The 27,522-nt window shown below is 43.0% G+C and overlaps 1 long non-coding RNA gene across 3 annotated transcripts; it reads left to right on the top strand.

Annotated features, from left to right (window-relative positions):
- Nucleotides 1-22,399, top strand: LOC118503761. 3 transcript variants are annotated; one of them, XR_004905211.1, is made up of 6 exons: nt 1-82; nt 175-298; nt 425-541; nt 598-709; nt 4,795-5,046; nt 21,914-22,399. It is a non-coding gene; the product is annotated as an uncharacterized LOC118503761 (long non-coding RNA). The 3 variants fall into 3 exon arrangements; XR_004905210.1 differs by having other exon boundaries at nt 175-541; XR_004905212.1 differs by lacking the exon at nt 4,795-5,046 and having other exon boundaries at nt 175-541.
- Nucleotides 22,400-27,522: the final 5,123 nt, after the last annotated feature.

Here is a 27,522-nt window from a genome sequence, read left to right as displayed (position 1 = left end):
CAGAAATCAAAAATGAAGCAATATCTCGACCGATGCATAATGGAACAGGGAAGAAAGTTTATATCCTGCTCGACCGTTTTGCGTACGCTTCACTTAACGCAGCTCTGTCGTTACTATTACCATAAATTGTGCGCACTATCTCACTATCTTTACTGTCTCTCTCTCTCTCTCCAGCACTTTATGTTTGTTTTACCTTCGCCGGACAAGTACCTGCACGTACTATTGCCAGCGTAGCGTGAAGAGCAACCACCCTGCCAGGAAAGTCCCATCCACACGGCAAGAACTATCAACCGGGAAGGTGAATGGCTGCATGAGATGGGAACGGTGGGGTTGGCGAGCCCGAGACCATCCTCACACGGGCCATAAGATGCAAGGATGCAGGAAAGAATCAGGCACGCAGTAATTGAATTTTCCATAACTGCAGGAATGGAAATTGAATTTTTACAAGCATGTGAGATAAATTTAAAACGATATTTGCAACCCGAGCGTTTGGTTTCCAGTGGAACTTGTGAGACGCATTAGGGCACGTGGTATCGTTAAGGTATTATTTTAAATTAATTTTATTCTTCAACCTCACTCACTTCGCGCTCTTTTTAGGAGGAGAGTTCTGGAGGATTTTTTGCTCTAATTGATGTATTCTAAGGAATTGAGCCGTGCTTTTGGTGGACAAATCCCCATGCTTCCTAAAACCAACCACGGCATCATATCAGTAAGTCCATCTTAACGACCCGCTTAAGACCGGGGACGCTTTGTACCCTCCCAACAGCAATCTTTTACCCTTCCAAGGGACCCACCGTAGCGAATGATGAAGGAGGCCCAAGCAGTCAAGAAACCGGTCCACCCTCAGGACCATTCAATTTACGATATACTGCAAGGATCGAGTATCCGTTAACGTAAATAATGCCCAGGTACCACTGTCACACCCACAAAAAGGCTACCGGCACAACAAAGGACACATAAAGTGTGACGCATCTCGTCGCACACAGTGCAAAACGAGCACTGTTATTTTACATTTTAATTAAAAGATATTTATGAGCTGTGTCCTTGGAAGTGCTGGCACGATGGAATGTTGTGTCCCTGTGAGACGGAAGCACTGACAAAGGGTGTGTGTGTGTGTGTGTGTGTAAATGCGCAATCCACCACCAGCGCCCCGAAGCTTGGAATCGCATTACGGCGAAACGATTCGTGGAAAAGTTAAAGTGGTTAAGAGAGCAGCGCTTGGGTGGCCCGTCCCCCTTAAACGCCACGACACACTGTTTATTCGCACTCGAGAATTTGAATGAAAGATGGATTCACCTACCAGCTTACCACTCATTCAGCCGGGATACGGGTTCATCACACCAAACGCACTGCGGAGTTGGTTGGCAGAACTCGGAGCCATTGGGGGATGTCTTGTTATCCAAGCGCTTTGAATAATTTCCTCGCGACTCATTATCTCTCACCGCCAGGCACGATGAGATGTAGTAGTAGCAACAACTACCACCACTACGACACCAACCATCAATAGGCAAGGACATCAATGCGTTTGTCAAAAGCGCCTTGTAATCCTTTAATTACGCGTACGAGATGTATTTGTAGCGCGGCGGAGGTGTCGTTCCGTGCAGCTTCAAGTAGCAGTTAAAGCGTGGAGGTGTGAAATTTGCGATTGTAATTTACACCTTTTACACCAACAAAAGGAACTCAAGGCTGCATGGTGGAGGTGGACGACCGAGCTGAGATAAACTAAATGAAACATTCCTTCATATCGGGTGACAAACCTGAAGCTTTAACTTCAATACTTAACTCCAAAAATTCCTATTTAAGTTTCTAAAACCCTTATCGCTTATTTGAAAGGAAATTATGGAAGTTTCGATCTCTTTCAGTTACTAATGTGAACCTGTGTATATTAGCCCAGAGTGTACGAGTGCCCACCAGAGTTCTGCACCTTCAGGACCATCATCACTATCGTCGAGCTCTACAAGCCCATATCCGTGCACGCTTCGCTTCACTGTTGTCTCGTGGTCTGTTTTTGATAGCTTTTATCCTTGCGCCGGAACGCCGGCAAAATGTGCTGTGCCAAAACGGATGAAAAGGCAGGCGGATCACTCATCCAGACGGGTATTATTACGGCTACCGCTAGCAGGTTGTATTTTGTTGCCAACGGTTCACAGAGATATAAGCGCTCTCACCAAACGCCTTTTTCCTCCATGCGCTGGTACAGTAAGTGCATTCGGGAGTGTCTAGAGTGCGTGTGCATCACGCGCGGCCTTCGTGTCACGAGCATAAGCGAAACGTCAGTTGACGGCAAACGTCGACGCAAACGTTGACGATGGTGACGTTTGGCTCGGTGCTGCGTTATCAAAACGTTGAGCCTGACAGTTTTTGCAACCGGGATCCGTTCCGGATCCTGGATCCCGGTGGTGGTGGTGGTGGCTTTTGTTTGTAGTTCAGCATGCTTAATGCTTGTCTGGATGTGTGTGTTTCTTTCTCATGTGGACGTAACTTGTAATCTGCTAGTGTGCACTTGGTTGGCCACATCCGCGTAATGAAGTTCGCTGTTTATATTTCCATTGGTTTTCATTTTTCTTACACTAGAATCACAAGTATTGTAGTCCTGAAGTCCCCTTTTACTTCGTTATACAAGGGCACTTTTTTTCAGGTAGTTCGGTATCTTTCTTCTGACGGGACCATGCCAATAGAGCTTTTTGGCTTATCCCGCAGCATTAACTGTAGGACTCTTGGGGCTGATCTCTGTATTTAAAATACACTAAATAGCACCAAAGGCAGTTGAAGCCTTCACATGATAGGCCCCTTCACATGGGACCGGGGTTCAAATCCCATCCGAGCCGTTCTGATTATCCATCCTTGAGGACTGACTATTCAACTATGTGGTATTATCAATAGGTTTTGTAAGCCAAAAATGGCAGCCATGACCTCAGGGGTCGTCAAACTACGAATAAGTTCTTAATAAATAGCTCAGAACTTACATTGGAACCTCTACGAGCTAGGTTGACTTCTTAAATACCAAAAATAGCATTGAAGTCTTATTTAGCGTACCACGTGCTGCGGTAGTCGGGATTATTTTAATGATGAGGACCAATCAACGCAGTTCAATTTGCTGGCCAATAAGAAGGCTGTTGAAGTTCTTTCGGTTCCTCCTGGAGCTAAGATGTTAGGTATCATGTTTATGACATCGCTAACCCGTCGAAGCTTAGGATGAACCACGAGCTTGCTGAGCTATACAGCGAACCGGACATCCTGACGGTGGCGAAGACCGGCAGGATACGATGGTTGGGGCATGTTATGAGGATGCCGGACTCATGCTCCGCCAATAAGGTATTCGTCAGCGACCCTCAGTTCGGCACGAGGCGTCGGGAAGCACAGCGAGTTCGTTGGCTGGATCAGGTGAAGGGAGACCTGTCGGAGATCGGGTGCCTACACGGATGGGTAGCTGCAGCCAGGGATCGAGTTTCCTGGAAATCTATTGTTGACCGGGCCATGTCACGACGACGTGCTCTTTAAAAGAGCAGGCCAACATGACGATGACGATGAACCCGTCCAAGCTGGCAGGAATTCTTCCACTACAGTAAGGGACCTGCAATTTCTGAAGATAAAACCCTTCCCTTAAAAATCCTCACCGAATTTGAAATATGCTTGGAAACTTTATTGAAATTCTTTTAAAAAATCTTCTTCTAATCTGTAACACCTAGAAAAAGCTCATACATTTTATTTATTTTTCAATATTTCTTAAAGTTCTCAATATTCAACCTTTTCACCTTCTTACATAGCTTCTAAAGAGGATCCTTGCAATTAATCGCTACCGCCACCCAACGGAGCTCACCACGATCGATTTCCCCACTGAAAGGCAACGATTGTGGTCGACACAACCGAACATGATAGTTTCGATTCCGAATGAAATGCCTCACACACACACAGAAAAAAGGTCAATGCATGATCGAAGAAGAAAGGACAGCATAAAGAAAAAACCTTTCTCCCCTTTTTTATACCATCCCCCCCCCCCCCCATTGCCTATTCATTGAACATCATGTTATCGCAGTTGAATTGATCGCTTTATTCACCGACGACCGGTTGGACGAAACCACGGCTTTCGGAAGCGTACGGTGAAAATCCTCAAATCCACGAATCGCTTGTTTTCAAAAGATATGCTGCTGCTGCTGGGAGCTGCAATGTTAAAACGGGAACTGTCTCACCACTCCGCTTCACAACTCCGGTTTGACCGACATGGTATGGTTTGCTTTTTGCACTCCATCGCCACCACAACCGCCAGGCAACCCTTGTAAATCGTGCTCACAGTCGGACGACACCGGAACCTGTTGGACAAAAGCGCACGAGATCATCCCCGGGTCCGAATGGCAAAAGAAGCCACACTTCCGGTCAAGTGGTTCGAGCATGCCAGAAAGTGTAAGAGAAACCGCACACACACAGACTCATGCTCTGGACGCATCCCTAAATCTCTCTACTTCATTGCTGCTCGATGAATGGTGGAGACGGAGTGGTTGCTGGCCCGAAACTCGTCGCCCAACTGAGCGCTGAGGTCAGCTAGCTTGGAAACTGTGCGAAAAACGAGCCACTGAATCACATTGCAATAAAAACAAAATACCACTTAACGCCCGCCTAGATACGACAGGCTATAGGATCGAGGGCCACAGTCGAAACCATCGGGTGCTCTAGCAGTCGCCAGAAACCTCAACAACGCTTGCCTTTGTTTCTTTCTGCTGTCTCGTTAATGTGGATGCTGCTGTACTCTTTGACTCCATCCTTCCTTTATATTAAAGCATTTCATTTTCTTTTTAGATGTGCTTTTTGGCGAGTTTAGTGGTTGACTAAACATGGTGACTCCCTTCGTGGATAGCGGGAAGGAGTATGGGCCAAACCTCAGGCGGCAACCAACGCTTTTGGCAGCGATTGGATTGAACCGAACCGAACCGTAACAGATACGCTAAATGATGCCAACATTTTAATGAGTCTATTTACGATAACATTTATTGGCCGGGAATCTTCCACGTCGGCGCCTTCACATCATTTGGGGGAAAGAAAAGAGCTTTGGTGAGTCGTACATTCAGCATCGAGAACTCTCGACAAAACATTTTTGAAATACTATTCTGCAATTTTTTTAAGCAACATTATACCCTTCCTTTTTTTTGCCATGTCTTTCATTAAGTCGACCGAGCTTAACTTTTAATAAGGCCCTATGTTCATTATGCACAAATTATTCTACAGCCCTGTTTTGTTTTCCCCCCCCCCCCCCCCCCCCCCCGGTACCCACAAATCCGTAACCTTTCAACACGATTCTTGATCACCAAGAGCAAGCAAAGACTAAAAACACTGCAACTTTGCCAGTGACGTTCGTTCGTCTTGGTTGTTCCTTGGCCGACATAATCCTTCAAAACGGGACACAGAAAGCTCTTTACCCTCGGAGTTGGAAACCGAAAAACGATCCCATTAAAACGAGACACTGCTCGACAGCAGAAAAACGCCCACAGCCAACCGCGCCGGGGATGTTTCACTAATGGCCGTCGAGAGTGGATGTCACTCCGGGTTCTCTCTCGATACGGATTTTGTTTCCCAGTCGCCTTTTTTTCTTGCTGTCTGTCTGGGTGTGTATTTGTACAGAGTACAGGAAGGAAGCTCATCTTGAGCTTTCACTCGGTCCCATTTGAAGACAACAGCATCATTTCTTCGGTCGGTTTGTTTTGATGATGCGCTCGCTTCAAAGATGGCACGGTCACGTCTCGTAAAAACCGATCACCTTTGCCGAGCATTACACACACACACACCCACCCCGACTGACTGAGGGCGGCCGTCTAACTGGTCGTTCAAAGTGCAGGAAATGGGACGGAAATAAGGGCGAAACCGCAAGCAAGATGAATATTTGGCGCACTCTCACGCCCCTTGTCTTCCCGTTGACGTGTTTTTGTCGCTGTTTTTCGCACGGGCCCGTTTCTCCGACCATCAGTCTTCAGTGGTTCGAAAAGCTGGTGGCAGCATTCGTCAACATGATACGATTCTGGCACCCCGAGGGTGAATCACTTGTTAATTGCCCTTTAAAACCGGGAAATGACACTTTATCGAAAATACGTGCCGTAACGCAATTCGCTCCACTTTCGGCGCGTGTAAACATTGATGGAATGGGCACAAAAAAAGCGTCATAAAATAATGCTATATTGAGCTTTTGACGGAATTACGCTTCGTTTGCCAAGATTGCAGCAATTTAGGGGCGTAGAAATTGGCTTTGTTTGAGGTAGGGTACGATTGATTTACCGGGTAATGACTTTTATTTTTAAAGTTATGCTTTGAAAATGGAAGTTTTAATATAATACAATTTAATATATATACATAATGATAATTTGAAATCAATTCGATCAATTCAGAATAAAATTTAATTGAAAAACTAGTTTCGGGAATTTAAACATTTCTCTTAACTTTTTAAACTCTTTTTAATTTAGCATTAGATGAACGTTATTTTATTCTATCCTTCTAAAGGAGAACTAGGATAATTTGACATTCTTTATCATTTGCATGAAACATTTTTGAGCTATTCATATTTTGTATAAATTTTTCTATTTTTTAAGCACAACAATACACTTCTTCTTCTTCCTCCTTGGAACTACAACCTCGAAAGGTCTCGGCCTGCCATGTCTGGCTTTCTGTGACTTGATTTTACCCGTAGAAAAGTAGCCAGCTGTGTGTACAGATTGGCAGTCTTTGATCGGATTTGAACCCCAGTTCTGCCATGTGCTAGGGAACCCCGGTTAGTTTCTTTTCCTCCACTTATTAATATGCTTAAATTCTGAGGGTCGTCACACATCACTTGAGGCTGGACCGCTCCAAAAACACTTCTCACCAGGCATGAAAACCAATTTCGAGGCTTATTAGAGGGCACAAACTACTAATACATCAGTTTATAATTTTTTCCTTCGCTAAGAAACTTCAATCAAAGAATGTAATTTAAAAAAAATTGAGTTTTATTTTGCGCTCAAAATAAATCAGAAGCAACTAGTTACAACAAAACATTTTGTAGTGCGCACAGCAAATAAAATGCACACATTTCAATATCGAAAAACCAACAGCAAATACAGACAGCAGAAGAAGAAGCACGCAACCGAAACACCGATAACCTCAATCCCCGAGCGAGCAATTCTGAGAGGTTGGCAAAGTTTCGGCACTAATGAAAACCACCAGCCAGTACGTGGCCATTTCCACGAAACGTGCTTTCTCAGCACACATTCCCAGCGACCCCTTTTCACGCTTGCAGCACTGCCCTCGGAAAGCGCCTTTAAAAGGACAGCCATGTGCACGTTTCGTACGGTACACTAACTACAGCAGCAACAATGACATCCGATGTCGTGTGTGCCACTGTGTGTGTGTGTGTGTCACGGTTTAATGTTTATAACCATGATGGTCATGATGATGATGATGATGATGCTACTGCTGCTGCTGCTGCAACAGAGCGTGCATGAACTGTTCAAATTTTACGAGCTGCTAGCCAAAAATTAATGGCATTCGTCATCGGATGGTCCTTCTCTACTGCTGTTGGCTGATGTTTTATTGTTGTTTTCGTCGTTTTTCTTTCTCATCCCCCCTTCTCACCCTGGTTGTTGAGAACAGCAAAAAAGCACTGCGCACACGGTAAAGTTTGGCGTGTTGCATTCATAATAATAACACCAAAGACTTTGTTGGCTGTGTACACAATACAGCAAAAAAAGCTTCAGCAAGGTGCACAACCGTACGAGCGAGCAGAAGACAGACGGAAAAACTATAAATTGTCCCACACAGAGTCCCACCGTAAACTGGACCCACACAGTACACACACTCGCCCGTACGACACTAGCGAGGACAAAAAAAAATGACAGAATGTGTGATTTGCTGTGTATCGCGTATGAAACATAAAATCATGTATGACAACCGTGCTGGGAAGGGCAGGAGCAAAACCATCCGGAATGGGTGCCGAAACGGCGAGCGAGTCAACATAAAAATAAATCCCCAACCTCGGTGTCGGTTTGCCATTCGGCATTGGCATCCAAATAGACCGATATCACTCACGTGCCGCAGCGGTGGGACAAATCGGCCAGGAGCAATACACTGTTACTGTTGGCCACTTTGCTTACTTTGCTGACGCTGTACCGCTGGCTCTAAGTGGCCAACCAACACACACACATGTCTCAATTGCCTTCGAGTCTCGGGGCGTGCTTGCCCGCAAAAAAAAACACCAGGCGCCTCCACCATCTTCCCGACGCTTTCGTCCATAAAATATGATAGATACAGGCGATGGCCCATTGTGGGTGCGATATTATGCAGTGTATGATGGTTTTTCTGCTTCCTCCCATACCATCCTAAAAACATGTGCAAGCAGCGAATCGTACCGCGAACAATCAACTGCAATAAAACATAAAATGAAAAATATTGCAACGGTCACACACACACCGAACACCAGTTTTTGGCATTGCTATTGTCCTGTTTTATCGCACGGGGAGCGATAAGGGATGCGAGTAAACATTTTGTGCTTTTTGTTTTTTGGCACTCTGTTCCTGTAGATTTTCCGCCCATTTTCCCACTATCGTGCAGTCAATTGATTAGGCGGCGGCACAGTTTTATTGCAGCTGCTGTCCAATTTAATAGAGCTAAAGTTGAGTGAAGCGCCACAGTAAAGCGAAATGGCCGTACACAAATCACCATTTGCTGTTTTTACCTTTTTTCACGACACGGCATTAAATTACAAAATGCATTGTGTTTGAGAGTGGTGCATGGGAAGGAAGTGCAAACTGCATGACGGTAATCTAATAATGGAAATTGGTATTTTAGTTACTCTCGACGATATTGAACCTGAATTGTTCTGGTATGAAATATTTTCTAGCTTTTTATGTATTTATTGCAAATTGGACCTAAAGGAACTGGAATTGAGCGATTCGGGACTCAGAAGATTCGTGGATTCAGCCCCAAGAAATCCGATTGGAACCCAATTTGAATCTGATTCAAATCCTATTTAAATCCGATTCTTATCAGATTGCGATACAAATGGAATCTAATTGGAATTTTATTGTGATTCGATTAAGATTTGAATCCTTATTAGAATCCCACCTCGGATTCATTTTTCTCATCACCACTAGCTTTGGTTTAGTAAATTTTTGGGTCAATCCATAGTCATATATCTCCCTAAAAATTAAGCTTAAAAACAAGCTCTTTTTTATCGCATTTTGTAGAATTCTCTCTATTTTAATAGTGAGCAAAAACTAAAAACTGGCCGCACCAAAAATATTGATTACCTCATACCATGAAAAGAGTGTAATTTAACGCTTTTCAATTAAAATCAAGCACTTTTCACACGTGCCTCCTTTCAGCCAATCATCCATTTCGAGCATTATTCACCCATTTTTACTACAAAACAGCTGTAAAAAACTGAATCCAGCTGTGTCAGTGTTGTGGATGGGCTTCTCGCATGATTTTAACCAGTTTTTTACCTTGCCAAAAAAAATTGTCAAAATTTGCAACACGTGCGCGAGTTGATGGAGGCGCCTGGTGCTTTTTGAGTGCGACGAAACGCTGGACTGAGTAACATAAAATCCATTAAAGTGGAAAGCCCACAAAAACTCTTTACTTTGTAAATTTGTATCCTCTTTCGCTACAAACTTTAAAACACAAAATAGAGCACAATAAAAAAATCCAAACTATTCAAAAACAAACTTATGCCGCCCCTTCAGGGTAAAGAGTTAAAAAGGTCTACGGTATGCTGACAAAAACTAATAAAAGATTACCTTGATTCAGCTGTTTTTGTTTTGCTTCACGATAAAAAAAGGGAAAGTTCCGGGAAAGTTTCTTCCAGCCAGCCGAATGCCCAGAGAAACCCCTCTTCTTGCGGTAGCAGTTTCAAAAGTGACTACGAATTTCTTTGCTAAACTTATCGGAAGCGTTCGTGGAATTGTTCACTTTGAAGTCGCATACCTTGCATTACGAAGATTAAAGCATGGGTCCTTTTTATCTTTTCCTTTTCCTTTCGACATAGTTTGTCCTTGCGGCAGGGTAAGATAACATAAAACATTGTAATAAGTTTTTTATTAAGACTGCGTCCCCCAGCTGGAACCTATATTCTCAGAACAAACTTTCCCTCAAACTTTAAGGTAAATAAGTTCCGTTAAATACCTTATCGGTGAGGTAGATGCAACCGGATGCATCGATGCATCGGACGGACCAAACGCTGCAGGCGACCACCGTCACCAGCAATCACCATTTTACTTCATCATCTCGCTCGGTAAGCATAAATACACAAATCAAAGCACCGCCGGAAGCGGACTCGGTGGCGCATATCAAACGATTTGTGGGCGCCTGTCACAGCAAACGGCCTTTGATTTGTTATATGCTGCGCCACGTGACGTGTTGGAATCCTTCGCTCGCTCGCTCGCTCGCTAGCATGTCGAAGCTCGCGCCGTCCGTCTTTGGGCCATGGTCTTGGGTAGCGACGAAAGAACGCTGCCAGTTTCTTCCGACTGCCCGGTCAAGGTGCCCAAAACGGGCACCGGGAAGGAGCGCCACCAGCGTTCAAGGATATGAGTGCAACGTGTTTATGCGAGACACGTTCAACCGTCAGCCGGTTTGCTGACTGCCAGTGCAAGCCTTCGCTCGCGTCAAGTGATTTATTACGTCTTGTACTGTTGCGCGAACGGGCCGCTCCCGAGCAATCCTTGTGGGACACACGTGTGAGAAATACGTGTGTGGCCGATGGATGAGAGCGTGTCGGTTGCTAGAAAAGTACCCCGCTGGGTGAGCTTGCAAGGTTGCAAGCACTAGTGTAATGGGGCCAATTTTGAAGAAATGTTTACACACTATTGCTATTTGAGTAAAACTATGTAGAAACACTCAATTTTAGGATTAAAGTTTCATCATAATGAATTTTATATGATCGTAAGGCTTTAATATGTATCTTAAGAATCTATGGAATGTAGAGCGAGAATTCAACACGCAAGCGATGGAAAGAATTATCAAGGCCTTTGGCAAGCTCGATGATAGTCAAGGTTCTAGCTACAGTCAAGTGTTTTCTAAAGTTTTGAAACTCTTCACTGTTGCTTGAAGATTTTGCTAACGCTCGTGATAGCTCTTTCAATCCTTTGCGTGTTGGGCGGCTTTATACCGAGACCCAGTGAACTGATAACTTTGATTAGTTTTGAGTCCAGACGAACCCAAAAATCCTTCATGGAAGTCACACGATTTATAGCGACGCTACATAAAGTAACCTTCAGGCGATTCCTGAATTATTGGAGCCATGCAAAACGGAGCAGGTATAACGCAAGCAGAGACACAGACATATTTAAGACGTCATCGGCAGGAACCACATTTATTAAATCATTCACGAGCAACAGAAATAGAAGGAGACACAAAAAAAAAGTCTAAACTAGCTCCTTCAGAGAAGATAAGTCATTGAAGGGCTAGAAAAACAAACCTGAATTCCAGCTTGATAGGGTCTACCAAGAAGATAAGGCAAGGACAATATTTTTCAGGCATTGTCCTTCAAGTCTGGTAGCCGAGGTTTTATCCAGGGCTGGTCCGGTAGCAGAGGCGACAGCGGCGCCGTTCTTCACACAGCAGGACCGGGGTTCAAATCCCATCCCGACCGACTTCACGAGCGCTTGGCTGACTGAAAGCCAAAAATGGCATGTCGAAATCTCTCAGGGTGTAGTGCCAAGAAAGAAGAAGAAGAAGAAGAAGTCCTTCAAGTCAGGTCTAGTTAGGGCGGTCTTCGATGCTGTAGCGCTTAAGAAGAAGAAGTCCCTCAGGTTCTAGTTGGTAAGCAGTCAATCGGAATACTTTGTTTGATGTGTTGGAACTATTTTACAATTGATTTTATTTACAGTTTTTAATTTTTTTTTCAATTTATTCAATCTTATTTATTCAATGATGTTGTGACTGACAGACTCTTTACTTAAGACCTACTGTTAGTTCGATAACGAACCGTTGTTGAACCGACCACGCGAAGGAGTGATCGTTTCGGGAAATCTCCGCGCAGATTCCTGGCCTTGTCAGAGCTGCTTGAATCAGGCGGCTAACCTTTTTTCCTGGAAAACCAGGAGAAGTTTTTAGCGGCGGACTCGCACTACACTAACTCGGCGTGGACAACGGGAATGCCTAGCTCGATCAGACGATTAGCCTTTTTTCCTGGATAACCAAGAGAAGTATCTAACCGTGGTTCTTGCTTGGCTTGATTTCGCCTAATTCTTCCGACGGAGTGGGGAGGCACCAAAGTGCGTAACCAATTTCCGGAGGGAAGGCAAAGGTGAAACTTTCCCGATTCTGTATAAATACCCAAACAATGAAACACAAGTTTCTTCGTTGAGGTTTGGATTACAAGTCGCTTTTTATTCTCAAAAATCCTATCTTATATACTAAAATTCCGTGGGAAAAAGAACATGAAATAGCATTACATCGATCTCCTTTTTCCTAATTCGGTATGCTGATGCGTTGACCCCTGCCAGGCGTCGGCTAGTGTAGGAGGTCTGTAATGTAACAATATCTGGCGATTGTTACCCTATCGTTTTATGACCATGGGTAATGCATCGCGCATCTGTGGTTCAAGTGCGTATGCCTATTTTCCTATTGCCTATTGCCTGCGCGTCGTTTGTTCTATTCGTCAAGTTGGTCTTTCCTTCACTGCCCTACGACCGTGCGTTGATCGTTCTTTCATGAAACTAATCGCGCAATGACAATGTATGCATTGTGTTCTAGTGTTAACCCTTTTCGGCCCATGTTCTTCACTTTCGTTTTTATTACATGGCTTGAGTTTATTTATAATTTCCATATGTCTGGATATTGTCCCCTTTCTGATATTTCCAATAACGCACCATACTTTCGTTTTCCTCACGGTATGAGGCCTCTCTGTGACTTAAGGTTGTTTTCCTAAGATAATATTTTCCGGTGAGAATTTATCCTAAACAAAGATATTTAGTTATTTAAAGTTTCTCATCTAACTCTTGTATGCCTGTCAGTTTAGCTCAATTTTATTTTGTCGCGTTCGCAACATTCCGGCCCTCGTAAAACTACAAGTTTTACCAAATAAACGCGACGTATTACTGCCGAGATAAAATTTAACTTCTCCTTTTGAGTTAATTTTCCTAATATTTTAATCAATTGAATTGTCTCGCGCTCTCATTATACGACACCTGATTTTAATTGCACGCATTCTGCCGTTGACGGTTCATCGATGCTTGCAGTCGGTTGAAGAAACCATTTACAGATGTCTAGCCGGTGGTGCTTGTAGGTTGTCGCGGCGATGACGAAGGAGATAATAGTAGTGAGGCATAATTTACTGTTGGTTGCACATTGGACTACTCGTAGGGCTGCGCGTTGGGCGTTGAAGCTCAGATACGATTTTGATTGACACGATTTTCAAAAATCTCTACAGGATAAGAGATGTTGTAGTTGCTCGTTGATTTCACACGTCGTCGTCTTAAACACGATGACTTCAGTTGGGCGATTTCTCAAGTGGCTACGATGTGAAGAATAGTCGTCATTTTGATGCTGGATTTTAAGATTTAGATATCGATAGTTGAAGATGCATTGTAATCAGCTGGTCGACCAAGATTATAGTTTAGACCGCAGTAAGGCGTTACGCGGAAACTATTATAGACTTGGGTGTTGTTCAGCTCTGATTTAGTTGCACAGAAGAGGTGATTCTCATCACTTTGTATAGCAGGTTTTCATCTTCTGGAGATCTCAGCATCTTGACCTTGCTTTCCATCAGACTCGGCCCATATGACCAAACAGTAGTCTCTCGATGGTGTTAGCAAGACATATAGCATTTGTTCGACCTTGAACGTTTGATAGTTGAACATTAGCTAGCTTTCTTCGTAGATCATAGTTGTGACTTTGCACACCCTTTGAAGTTCCACTTTTTTGTTGAGATAGCCAATTTCGTATCTAAGCACTAGCCAACCGCATATTACCGCTTCGTAGTTCCCTTCGACGTTGACCGTTGTCATCTAATTGTTGATAGCAGACCAACTGTTTCTGCCGGATGAAGAATAACGCTCTGAAGACTTCTCTGATGCTGGTTGAACTCAGACGTTACTGATGAAATACCTTGCCCTTGCGCGGTTGCGTAGCAATTACAAGACTTTTGATATAGAGAGTCATAGTCGATTTTTTCTAACGTTTGAGCTAATCTCTTCACTACTACTTTTTTAGAAAACTAATGTGTATTTTTTCTCGCAATGTCCATTAGACGATCGTTTTCTTCCTTAAATTTTTGAAAGTTAAAATACTTGAACGCTTCATTTGTGTCGATTTGATTTGATAGATTTTCTTGTCTTCTTATATCATTTGTGGCATGCAAGAGGCTATTTTCTTTTGCGAATAGTTTGTTGGTTGCAATCACATATGTAATCAATCCCCTTGTTGTATTACCCAAAACTTCAGCTGAAAAGAGAAATAACATGATTAATATAAAGGTCGATAAATTGTGGAACAATACCCTGAGGCCTTTGATTTGACCAATAAACCCTTTTCCTATAGGCTTAATCGTTTGTGTGATTGCACTAGCTTTCCTTGAGCTGGGTGTCAAAACCTCGTAGTTCCATGTATCAGGAATTATTTGCTTACTTTTCATCTTTATTGTTGGTAATTCTTTATCAATTACCTCTTCAATCATATTTTCTTTATGAATTCCTATGAAACTACTTTCAATTCGTCCTTTATTGGGTAGCCTTTGTTTCTTGTTTAACGGTGATACAAACTTTTGTTTGTCGTAAACATTCAAATCCGCCAGTTCATTGACTGGACGGCAATATTTCCCGTGTAAAGTTTTTACAGGAGTAGATCCTTTTCGATCTTTTTTCATCTGTACTTCCATAAAAAAGTTGGAGTTTGCGTTGCAGGTAGAAATCCTATTTCTTTTCTTTTTTGTAGTTGGTGCCTGAACAACTGAATTTTCATTTATTAATTTGTAGCCCTTTTGACGAATCTCTCCGGATTTGTCTCTTTTTGACCCATGACCATTGATATCTCTGCAAATTGTTTTTTCAGATTTTATTTTTCGTCTTTTTGCTGATTGTTTTAAGCTTGACTTTGCAATATGCGTACAAAGAGAAATTTGAACACCTGGTTTTAATCCACACTTTTCTACTGAAAATTTGTTGGATATTGGTTTACGAAAACTTTCTTTCTCTTGTACTATCATGGAATATTCTTCTTCTTGGCTTTCGGTTGTTTTTCCGTAAATTAGCCAACCTAATCTTGTCCTCATTGCTATCGGTTCTGTGGGTTTACCATATTTATGTTTAAACCCCATCAATAAATGATTGTTATTCAAGCCGATCATTATAGTGGGTCGAATATTTTGAAATCCTGAAACAGGAAGATTAGCAAGGTGAGGATATCTTTTGCTTAGATCATCATAATCTAAAGATTGAACAGGTAGTTTCAAATCTTTAACTGTTCTCACATTCTTCAGTTGAAAACCTTTTTTAGTTGGACCCTTGATTCTTAATTCCACGTTTTGGCTTTTAATGTGTTCAGTTTGTTTGCCTTGTGTCCATAGTAATTGGAGCGGTTTTACTTCCCCATTTAGGTTAAGTTGACGCGCAACTTTTTCTTCTAATAGGGTTGAGGATGAACCTGGGTCTAAAAGCGCATAAGTTTTTATTTTGTGATTGCCGTTTATTAATTCAACTGGCAACACTTGGAAGTGCGTTGATGACGCTGCTTCTAGTTCTTGATGATTGTTTACTCCTGCGATTTCAAAATTTTGAGGTACATGAAGCATTTTATGATGCCTATCGGTGCATCCATTTATCCCGCATATTTGCGCGGATCTACAATCATGTATTGTATGATTGTTAGATTTCAAGCAACCTAAACATAAACCTTTGTTTTGAGCAATTTTTATTCGCTCAGATGGCACCTCATTGACCAATGCATAACATTTGATCGTTTCATGTAGCTTATTGCATATTAAGCATTTGCTAGCTTCTTTCGAATTCTGTTCGAAATCCTTATCCCTTTTGATTGGTTGTTGAAAACCTTTGTATGGGATTTTTTGTTCGTGGAGATGAACGCCTCCACGTTGGGTATGTGCGGATATTGTTTTTAACATGTTTGCCGTTTTAGCGAAAGGTCTCAACCAATCGCATAGGTTATCTAAAGTTTGAACCCTTAACGGTGATTCCGCTTCAGCCATGTACTGGGCTCTTTTTTCCTGAATTTGGTGCGGTAGCCTAGCAGTCAACTCCAACACCAGAGTATGATCTTTCAGGTAGTCTGGTTCCCTCATCAAGTTTACTGTTTGAATGAGGTTTTCTAAAGCGTTTACCATTTCCACTACAATGGTTTTGGAATCTCCTCGGATTTTATACAGATTATTACGTAGTTCAAGATACACTAAATCTGTTCTTCCGAAGGAGTTTTTTAAACGTGTCATTATTTCTGGCACGTTTGAAGAATCCAGCATTAATTGTTGAACGCTTTTGAGGGCTGGTCCATATAAGGCCTGTTTAAGGCGGTTTAAATTCTCTAAATTAGAGAATCTTCCCTCCTCATTAGTATCATCAAATGTTTGTTTAAAATTTGGCCATTCTACAGGATCCCCTCCAAATCTCGGCAACTGCATAAGCGATTGTCTTTTCAATAGCGTTTCTATGTGCGGCGATCCTTGTTTGTCGCCCGCAATAGTTGTTACCGCTTTTAAAAATTCTTGTAACTGTTCCTTTGACTGTTCCTGTTGACCAAGCAATAGTCGTGTGAACATAGCCTCTGTATCCGTACTAGCAGATTCTTTGGGCAATCTATTAAGTTCGTACGCTATTTTTTGACATTTTACGCAAAGCCAACATTCTTCCGGCTTTGGTTTACGTGATAGTTTGGCACATGTTAAATGAAACCACCTATCACATTCATAGCATGAAATCATGCTTTCTTCGGAAGTGTCTTCCGCCACGCACAATCGGCAACTGCCGGAAGTGTTCGTGGTAAATTTATAAGGCATCTCGGCGGATCTTTAAAATTCCTACTCTGAGCTATAGATAAGAAAGTTCGACTTACCGTTTTCGGTGTTACCTTTCCTTGACGTGCCCGGTAGTTCAATGTGGTCTCGATCTCGCTGATAATTCACTCCGGAGTCGTACTAAAAAACCATCTGCACCGATAGTCACTGACTTACTCCGTTAAGATACGCCTTACGAGAACTCTTTCCCACGTGCTTATTGCTGATAAGCTTCTTTTATGCAATGGTGTTTATGTCCTCAATTATTTAAACACGAGCCCTTTAAAACGATCGAAACGTCATTCACTCGGTTAACTTATTATTCCGCGGTTGTCCACGTACTGATTGTTAAACACGATTTCTTTCGTAAGCATAGACGTCTTCGCTAAACATTTAAAGTTTCTTTCGAGTTTGTTTCGAATGTGAACTTTTTTCGTTCACTCCGGAGCCGTATTGTAACACTATTGTTCTCAAATAGTAAAATAACGTACTCCGTTTAGTTCTACCTTTTTGGGAGAACTTTATTACCCTTTGGTATGGGTTAGTTCGGAGCCGTGTTTATTGCTTATATATAGCTTATATCACGCACTGGCACTCACTGATGCTCTCCGATTTATTCTGTTCTGCACTTGAGCACATTGATATGATCGCAACGGCACTCGATCGGTTCACTTATAGCACTGTAGTTCTTACGTGTTTTAATTGTAAACCGTTCCACTCGCTGCAATTCACTTTATTTTTCACGAGCGCAGAATTTGAATCTGAACCTTTTTGAAGCACTACTTGGTGCGGGTTCAGTTAGAGGCTGTTCTTTTGGCGACAGCACACCACGAACGTAAGTTCGCTCGAATGAGTTGTTAACGCGCGCGGATATTAACAACTCCTCTCTGGAGCCACCATTTGTTAGTTCGATAACGAACCGTTGTTGAACCGACCACGCGAAGGAGTGATCGTTTCGGGAAATCTCCGCGCAGATTCCTGGCCTTGTCAGAGCTGCTTGAATCAGGCGGCTAACCTTTTTTCCTGGAAAACCAGGAGAAGTTTTTAGCGGCGGACTCGCACTACACTAACTCGGCGTGGACAACGGGAATGCCTAGCTCGATCAGACGATTAGCCTTTTTTCCTGGATAACCAAGAGAAGTATCTAACCGTGGTTCTTGCTTGGCTTGATTTCGCCTAATTCTTCCGACGGAGTGGGGAGGCACCAAAGTGCGTAACCAATTTCCGGAGGGAAGGCAAAGGTGAAACTTTCCCGATTCTGTATAAATACCCAAACAATGAAACACAAGTTTCTTCGTTGAGGTTTGGATTACAAGTCGCTTTTTATTCTCAAAAATCCTATCTTATATACTAAAATTCCGTGGGAAAAAGAACATGAAATAGCATTACATCGATCTCCTTTTTCCTAATTCGGTATGCTGATGCGTTGACCCCTGCCAGGCGTCGGCTAGTGTAGGAGGTCTGTAATGTAACAATATCTGGCGATTGTTACCCTATCGTTTTATGACCATGGGTAATGCATCGCGCATCTGTGGTTCAAGTGCGTATGCCTATTTTCCTATTGCCTATTGCCTGCGCGTCGTTTGTTCTATTCGTCAAGTTGGTCTTTCCTTCACTGCCCTACGACCGTGCGTTGATCGTTCTTTCATGAAACTAATCGCGCAATGACAATGTATGCATTGTGTTCTAGTGTTAACCCTTTTCGGCCCATGTTCTTCACTTTCGTTTTTATTACATGGCTTGAGTTTATTTATAATTTCCATATGTCTGGATATTGTCCCCTTTCTGATATTTCCAATAACGCACCATACTTTCGTTTTCCTCACGGTATGAGGCCTCTCTGTGACTTAAGGTTGTTTTCCTAAGATAATATTTTCCGGTGAGAATTTATCCTAAACAAAGATATTTAGTTATTTAAAGTTTCTCATCTAACTCTTGTATGCCTGTCAGTTTAGCTCAATTTTATTTTGTCGCGTTCGCAACACCTACTAATGTTTGTAGAAGCGAGATTTTCCTTTTAAAAATACTTCAAAAGAATTCTCATTAAAGCACGTAATGCAATAAAAGCATCATCAATCAACACTCCTTATTCTCCTTACTTAAGTAATTTCTTTAAAATCTCACCCACAATACTTCTGTCTCGTTAGCAATCTTTCTTCTTATTTTGTGTTTTTTTTCCTTCCCCATTATCACCGGGCTTTAAAACCGTTTTCCGGTAAAAGCCGGAAAAATCTCTCTCGCTCGCTTCCAAGAAAGATAATTTATTACGCGCTCCCATTGATTGTGGCGCGGTTTTCGTTACTCGGCCAAACCAATTAAATTACGCCACACAGCCACACCACGCACCGGTAGCGTTTTTTTCTTGTGAAAATCTTTCTTCTCCTCGTGACATTGAATGTGCGTTTTCCGATGAACGATTAATTTTCCTTCCCGGTAGTGCTTCGCCGGCCGGTTAGGTGACCTTCAAATTTTTCAACCTTCAAACGATGGGTGTGGGTTCCCTTTTTAGTAGATGACAAACTAAGGGCGAAAAACCAGGGGTTTTTAGAGGGGCGGAAAGCGTTGAATGGTATTTTGGAATTAATTTCATCACCTCATAGACAACCGGCGACGCAATCAATTCCGGTTTCTTCGACTTCACACAGGCAGCCGGCGAACGACGACTGTCAAAGTCCAATCCACTAGAATCAACGATGTCGTTAGCTGCTTCCCTCTTGAAAGGGCTGACGGCGATGGTGCCACGTGCCATTCGTGATGTTTTCATGGTGTTTTTCGCTACTTACGCTACTTCCGTCCGTTCCGGAGGATGCTGAGGGCGTGCGAGATTTATGAGCCAATCAATTGAAAGTGTCTTAAAGTCGATGAGGGATTTTCAGGGAGCGATGCCTGAACACTGACCATGAAAATTATCTCCACCACGGATTGATGGTGAGTCCGAGCTCGGTTCGAGTTCCCCAAAAACTGTCCCCTTTGTGTCCGAGGGTCCCTGTCACTACTCTTATTTAACATCTCTTCCTCAAAACGCCAAAACCCTTCACTGGATACTTCCTGCTTTCCCCGATAAGAACCAGTAAAGAACCCACTCTTGCACCTTATCAACAATCAGAAAGCGTCAGTCGGTTCGGAGGACAGCATCCTCCAGCAGCCAAACAATCCGATACACCGTGGAAATACTTCCGCATCGTACCAACAACAACAAAAACAAGTAGCTCAGGAAAAATGCTTCCGAAAATCGAATTGAGACATCGACCGTGTATGTGTGTGTGTTATGGACATGGCCCCACCAGCTTCACACGTGGGTACGGGAAGTGCACGCTTGCAAGATGATGATCATTCGATAAACAGCGTTCCGATAATGGAACCATTTTCCGATAAAGCGAACCTCCACGGTCGTTCCCTCGGAAGCGCTCTCATTACGTTGGACACTTCTTTTTTCGCCCTATCGCAGCGTTCCCATCGCATCCTCCGCATCCTTTCAACGCTATAAAGTACATGGGGACGACGACATAGTTGTCGGCCCACACTGCTCCCCGGGAATGTTTGGTAGATTCGCTGTCAATGGCTGCTAGTACGCGCTGTCGAGCTTAAACTCTTCGACAGAGACGACGCAATGGACACACACCGGTACCGGAACGACATTATCCGATTCGCTTCTGGAAAATGGAACAATAAAAAGGGGTTTGAATCCCTTGTACCGGATGCTCCCGGAAGTGAAGCGATAGGAGATGAAGTCTTCTCCCCCCGTTTTTATCTACCGTACGGACAAAGAATACACGTCTTTGTGGTTGGTGTACTTGGGCCTGAGGATAGCTAAAGAAAAACAAAGCAAGGATTAAAAATACTCACCGTAGATTATTCGATCGATAAATTTAATCTGTGGTGAATTCTGGAAGGAGAAAGGATTTGTCTAAAAAAATAAAGAAAACAGAAAGAACGGTAAAAGACTCGAGAAGGCCCCCCCCTGACAAAATTTGTTAGGCGCTGTAGGATTTACGCCTAAAGGTATGCAATCCGCAGTACACGTTGCGGAAGCTTCACAGTGAGCTTTCAGTGTGCTTTCAGTGTGGTCAAAATTGGTTGAAGAAAGTCGAATAAAATATTGTTATTATTTGATTAAAACCTCCTCTCCGCTAACCCTACTATTCATTTTGGCTTACTGGGGCTCGGTACTAGTTTTCGGTCGCACTAGGGGTGAACAATCGGGCCTAACACATGCACGGCGTTCTCGGACGGTAACGGAACAGTAATTCGATAAATACTTGTTAGCTTGCATTGATATTCAGCAAAGGAGGAAACATAAGAATATCATAATCACAAACCACTTGTTACAATGTATTGTATCAAGTTCTACTCGCTGTCTATTAACAGTATTAAGGAACAATGCACAATGTTTACATCAAATGGGTTTTGACCATACAGAAATTCCACTGTACAATAAAAATGACAGGCCACAGTGCTGCACACAAAAGATTCTAGGGGGGGCCTTCTCGAGTCTTTTACCGAAAGAACTAAATTGCAAATAATCTGTACAAAATCAAGAGCACAAACAAACATATAAACTGTCAAACTGTCAGCTAAATGTCATTTTTGACAGCTGTCATGGGATTCGATTTTATTACTTAAAGACTAACCAATGACCTATTTTTTAATTTTTTAATAACAGAATTTTGAGGCCGTTTCTTATGAATAAAAAAAAAATAAAAAAAGACAGTTCTTCCAAGCAATTGGCCGTCTAGCTTGTCACAATACAGTAGATCGACCAGGAGCTAACCGTTTCCCTTTATTTTACTCTAATATTGTAAAAAGCTTCTCAAGATATATTTCTTGAGCCTTCGCGGAAGTTGCACCTTCCTTCAGAAGCACACCATGCTCTGCATGCTTAAGCTGTGCCTGATTTATATCCCCGAAAAATCTATCCTTCTCTCAACATACATTTGCAAAATTTATTTTCAGGCACACTTTCACCGCATTTGCGGGAAATAAGCATAGCCCGAAGGATGCACGCCACACACACGCCACGGAAGAATATTGACAAATAATAATGCAGCCCTTGCTGCACGCGAAACTGTGGCCATAACGAACAAAACCTCAAAAGAGCTCATCACCACCGGGCGGAAGTACCGTGCTTTGCTTTTCTGCTGCAGTGTGTTCGCTACGAATATGCATCCCCAGTGCTCCAATACCAACTCAATCGCTGACAGAAACACCGCTGACAGGCCAATCGTCGGAAGTGGCATTGGCTGTATGTGAAATTGCAGCAACGTTCCGGAGACACATTTCGGGAAAGGAGCATAAAAATATATCTACAAAGCAGGCACGCAGACACGCAGAGGTGGCGCAGGGCTTAGATTTAAATCTCAATTTCGCTTACCGGAAAGAAGGCACCGGAAATAAAGATGACACGATGACGTTGGAAGCCTGCGACAGTGGCACTGGGAAGATAATGTTTGTTTGATGTATTAACTTTTGTTTCATGAAATCTCGATAAAATGAAAGCTTTTCCTTTATAAGTAAATTTTCTTATAGATTGCTGGATATATCACATTTGAAAGAGAGCGATCATATCCGGAGCTTTCCGGATCGCTGGATCCAACCGAGCACCTAGCAGATCGCTCCGTTTTTCGAATTGCTTTAACAGGAGAGCATCCAATAAAGAGGTAGCAACAAGATCACCTGGCAGCGTTGTTTTTATTCGTAGTTTATAGTAGTGGATGTAAAGTGATCGAGAGTGCATTGGATCGGTATCACAAGTAGGGGAAAGTGCTCGAAAGCGATTATTACTCACAGGAAGAAGAGAGACAATCTTTTCTCCTTTTGGTCCTCGCTCTCTCAACTCTGGATGCTGTATCGAGCCAAGCGCCTGATAAACCGGTTTGTTGAGAGATTTTAAGTACCAGGAGAGCATCCAATAAAGAGATAGTAGCAAGATCATCTGGTAGCGTTGTTTATATTTGTTGTTAGTAGCGTGTACACGTATCACAGGAAGAAGCAAGAGAGAATCGTTTCCCATTCCTGCTCTCACAGCTCTGGATGCTGGATCGAGCCAAGCGCCTGATAAACCGGTTTGTTGAAAGATTTTAAGTAACAGGGGAGCATCCGACGACGAGGTAACATCAATATTATTCAGCGTGTACTTGACCCATAGGAAGAAGCGAGAGAGAATCCTTCTCCCAGTTCTGGATGAGGATCGAGCCAAGCGCCTTTTAAATTGGTCCGTTTTTGTATTTGGAGTAACAAGAGAGCATCCAACGAGGAAGTAACTGGATGCTGTTCTGGATGCTGGATCGAGCCAAGCGCCTGATAAACCGGTTTGTTTTTAGATTATAAGTAACAGGAGAGCATCCAATAAAGAGGAAGCAGCAAAATCACCTGGTAGCGTTGTTAGTATTAGTTGTTCTTAAGGGAGAGATAGTGATCGAGAGTGTATTGGATCGATATCACATTCGTATTACGTAGGGGAAATTGCTCGAAACTGAATATCGCTCTCATGGAGAAGCGAGAGAGCAGCGTTTCTCCTTCTTGCTCTCGCAGCTCTGGATTCCGGATCGAGCCACGCGCCTAGTAAATTGGTCCGTTTTTGTATTTAGAGTAACAAGAGAGCATCCAAGGAGGAGGTAACATCAAACCTAATCCAGCGTGTATATCACTCACAGGAAGAAGAGAGAGACAATCGTTTCCCCTGCTTGCTCTCACAGCTCTGGATGCTGGATCGAGCCAAGCGCCCGATAAACCGGTTGTTTTTAGATTGTAAGTAACAGGAGAGTATCCAATAAAGAGGTAGCAGCAAGATCACCTGGCAGCGTTTTTTTTATTCGAAGTTTAAAGTGGATGTATAGTGATCGAGAGCGCATTGGATCGATATCACAAGTAGGGGAAAGTGCTCGAAAGCGATTATTGCTCACATGAAAAGTGAAGAGAAGTGTTTCTCCTTCTTGCTCTCGCAGCTCTGGATGCCGGATCGAGCCAAGTGCCTGATAAACCGGTTTGTTGGGTGATTTTAAGTAACAGGAGAGCATCCAACGAGGGGGTAACATCAAACTTAATCCAGCGTGTACATGGCTCACTGGAAGAAGCGAGAGATAATCGTTTCTCCTTCTGGCTCTCACTGTTCTGGATGCCCTGATCGTACCAAGCGCCTGAAAATTCCTTTCGAGTTTGGTTTTGGAGTAACAGGAGCCCACTCAGGAGGTAAAAACAAGATCATCTAGCAGCGCTGTTAGTGTTAGTTTTTGCCGAGAAGGGGAAAGTGCTTGAAAACGAATTTGACTCACAACATGCTGAGGGGAAATTTGTATTTTAATTTTATTAAAACGATTTTATTGTCATTTATTTTATACTTTTACTTGGAAAACTCTTTGTATTAAAATTTGCATATTTACTTAGAAGGTTGTGAGGTGTTTAATTTTATTTTCCGAAATTTCTTCTGTTGGCGAATACTTCAAGCTTCAAATGTGATCGTAAACACGCAAAGTAATGCTAAAGCTCAGCCATAACACAGTAATGCCACAGTGTGACAGTATGCTAAGAATCTCGTTGCAATGTCACCGATAAAACACGATCAAGCCATAATTTTCCTTATCTGTACAGCTTTTCTTACCATTTCACTCAGAATGGGCATTTAAACGTGGGCCGAAGAATTTTTCCACCCATTTCCGGCTTTCCCGACCCGCACCAACCAGCAGCGGATAAAACAGATGTTAACATTTTACGTCACTGATTTTTATTGCACGTTTTTTATTGATTTTTTTATTCCTGATTTACGCCACGCCATCTCCACACCCTGGCGTACACTTTCTGCCTGCTCGTAATGCCCTAAAGCCTATCGCTAATCAATCTTACGATAATTACCAATACTTTACACACGCTTTACGAGGCACCGGCCCAACCAATAAATGTACAACAAATCCAGATAATTACCGCGCGAATTGTAAATCACCAATCACCGGTTCGCCAAAATCCTGCTTCCCCCTTTATAGAGTGCAGCCCGGTTTTACGAGCCTCAAAGTATGCTGCTGAGTGTCAAAAGTTTAAAGCAAAAACGAAGTATAATCTTAAGCGTATAAATTTTATTACCACCACCATCAGCATCATCATCATGCAGGCGCAAAGAAAACGCTGGCGAGGATTTTCACCGAGCAGAGCTCTCGAACTGAGGTCGCGTAGCTCATCATTAATCTGTGAGAAAAAAAAACAATTCACCTTCCATTTGGGCGCCATTTTGTTCGGCAATCTCTCTCCCCCCCACCCAAAAAAATCCCTCCGATTTGTATCGATTTCACGTAATCGGTTCCAATCTTCCGTGCACTGATTTAATGGAATCCAGCCACCAATAAAAGTCGGCGCCACCAGCTATCCCTCATTCGTGGTGTTCGCCCACGGAGCGCCAAAGTATGAGCGAAGCGCACCTCGGTAGAGATTATTTACGCTCAAGGTTCGGGATGCACCGACCAGATTTATCATTCTCCGGGGTAAAAGTGTGCACCGGGCCAACGCTTCTGCACTGCCACACAATTTCCACCGATATTCCAGTTTTTTTCAGCATTTTCATTGTTTTAATGGCGTATTTAAATAGAGAGAAAGAGAGAGCGAGGAAAGTGGGCGAAAAGAAATCCATTCAAACCCCACCATGACCTTAATGCAGCGATTTTTTTTTTTTTGTCCCTGATGACAAAGATAAATACTGTCCGTGGAAGAGGAAACTCCCATTGGAAAAAAAAGTTCAAACCGCTCCGACCGAAAGCGAGATCCGATCTTTCAACTGTCAAATCAAACCGAACCGACGATATGGCAAACATGGCCTCCTTAGAATGCTTCTTCCGTGTGCACCACTAAAGCGCCTACTCTTTTCTGTTTGAACTTTATGGTGGAATCTAATTTTTGGATAAGTTTCAAGGATCGCTGCAAGCCAAAGCGCGGTGAGGGAGCCATATAAAACAAAGATTCATAATGAAAGGCGTCACGGGCTTTGGAGAGGCATAAGAAAAGTGAACCAATCGTGTCACAAAATTCGCATTCATAAATTTAATTAAAACTATTGTTAACACGGTTCCCGGTTGCTTTCGGTGCGAGCAAAAACGGGATTCCGAATCTCGGTGGGTCACCATCAAAAGTCTACCCGGTACCGGAAGTATGAATCAGACAGCTTTTCTTTCGAACAAAGCAAAGATGCACAATACAAACAACTTTGAATGCAATTTGGGAGCTGTTTGGACGAGTTTGATAAGGTTCTAGGAATGGAGCATCTGTTGTAGAAAGCCTCTGTTCAATTCCGACAAATACCCAGATTCAGGAACAACAGTCAACAATGATTATTTTTGTTCTTCCATAGTACTGTGACCTCGAATCCATCAATAATTCCTTTGTATTTAATGATCAAGCTCTACTAAAACATGTTCACCTCACCCAGCAGATGGATTCACTTGAATGCATTTGCCCGCAAGCTTCTCGCTATCCACCCAACAAAGGCTTTACTGGGCTACTGCGCCACGCTTCCTGGCTTGAAAGACCAGAGTAGCCGGTTTTCATTTCCATCATCATCATTACCATCACGATCAGCATCATGCTAACCGTTCCGATGCCCATCTTAAACCGTTCATTATCGATGTCAACAGTGGAGCAGTGGTGCCGGTGTACCGAGAGCCTAGGAATCATAAAAAAACGGTGCTAAACGGTTTATGTCTTCAGTTCGTAAATTTGCCACCAGCAAATCCTGCCCAAAACGATCCATTTCCTTAAGCCTATTGACGTTCAAATTTCCCTCTCACATTCGGGACCTTAAACAAACGAAATGTAGGCAAAGAAAAACTGATCGTTTCACGGAGTAGCGGACGAGGCTAGCGACGGAAAATAGCGGCGACGACACATCACCACCAAAGTAAGTGACATATCCTCCGGGTTCGCTAGGACTAGTTGACGGTTTGATGACTTTCCAAAAAAAATGCTCCAATGCCGACCTCAACTAGCGGAAAACCGTCGTCTTTTGCAGCAGCAACGCGTTAGCATGCTTCCTTCCGGGAACTACTTAACCAATACCTTTCTCCCCCCAATCAGCTCTTCTCTCCCCATCGGATCCCATCACACCCCGTCGGTTGGACTTTCGACCCCCGATCAAACCCCGATGGGCAATAAAACATTCGGTCGGTTTCGGTGGTTTGAATTTTTGGTTTAGTTTTTCCCGCAAACGAAACGGAAAGGAACGACGAACCATGTGGGAAAGTCCCGCTGCCCAACGTTTTTTTTTTTTTTGTCCTTTCGTCATATTGTTGACCGTAAAAAAAGGTCGTAAAGCCAAACGAGGGGGGAGGGGGGTGGGTGTTTCAGTGGAAAGGGAAACAGAGAGGAAAACATAGGAAACCCCGAAATGGCACTGCATTGCATAGAGACAGAGCATAAGTTTTTCTTTTCCCGATTTTCCTTCCCGGTTTGGCAGTAAGGCATTGTTTGGCATACCGTTGCGCGAGGGTAAAAAGGCGTTAACGGTACCGCCCCGGTGAAGCAACAGGGATGATTATATGTGTGTGTGTTTTTTTGTGTGTGTATGTTTCGGCACACAAAAAGCTTCC

This window comes from Anopheles stephensi, chromosome 2 (genome assembly GCF_013141755.1).
Source record: "Anopheles stephensi strain Indian chromosome 2, UCI_ANSTEP_V1.0, whole genome shotgun sequence".
NCBI classification, from domain to species: domain Eukaryota; kingdom Metazoa; phylum Arthropoda; class Insecta; order Diptera; family Culicidae; genus Anopheles; species Anopheles stephensi.
Note: the sequence above shows the minus strand (reverse complement) of the source record. Positions and strands in the feature narration are given on the sequence as shown.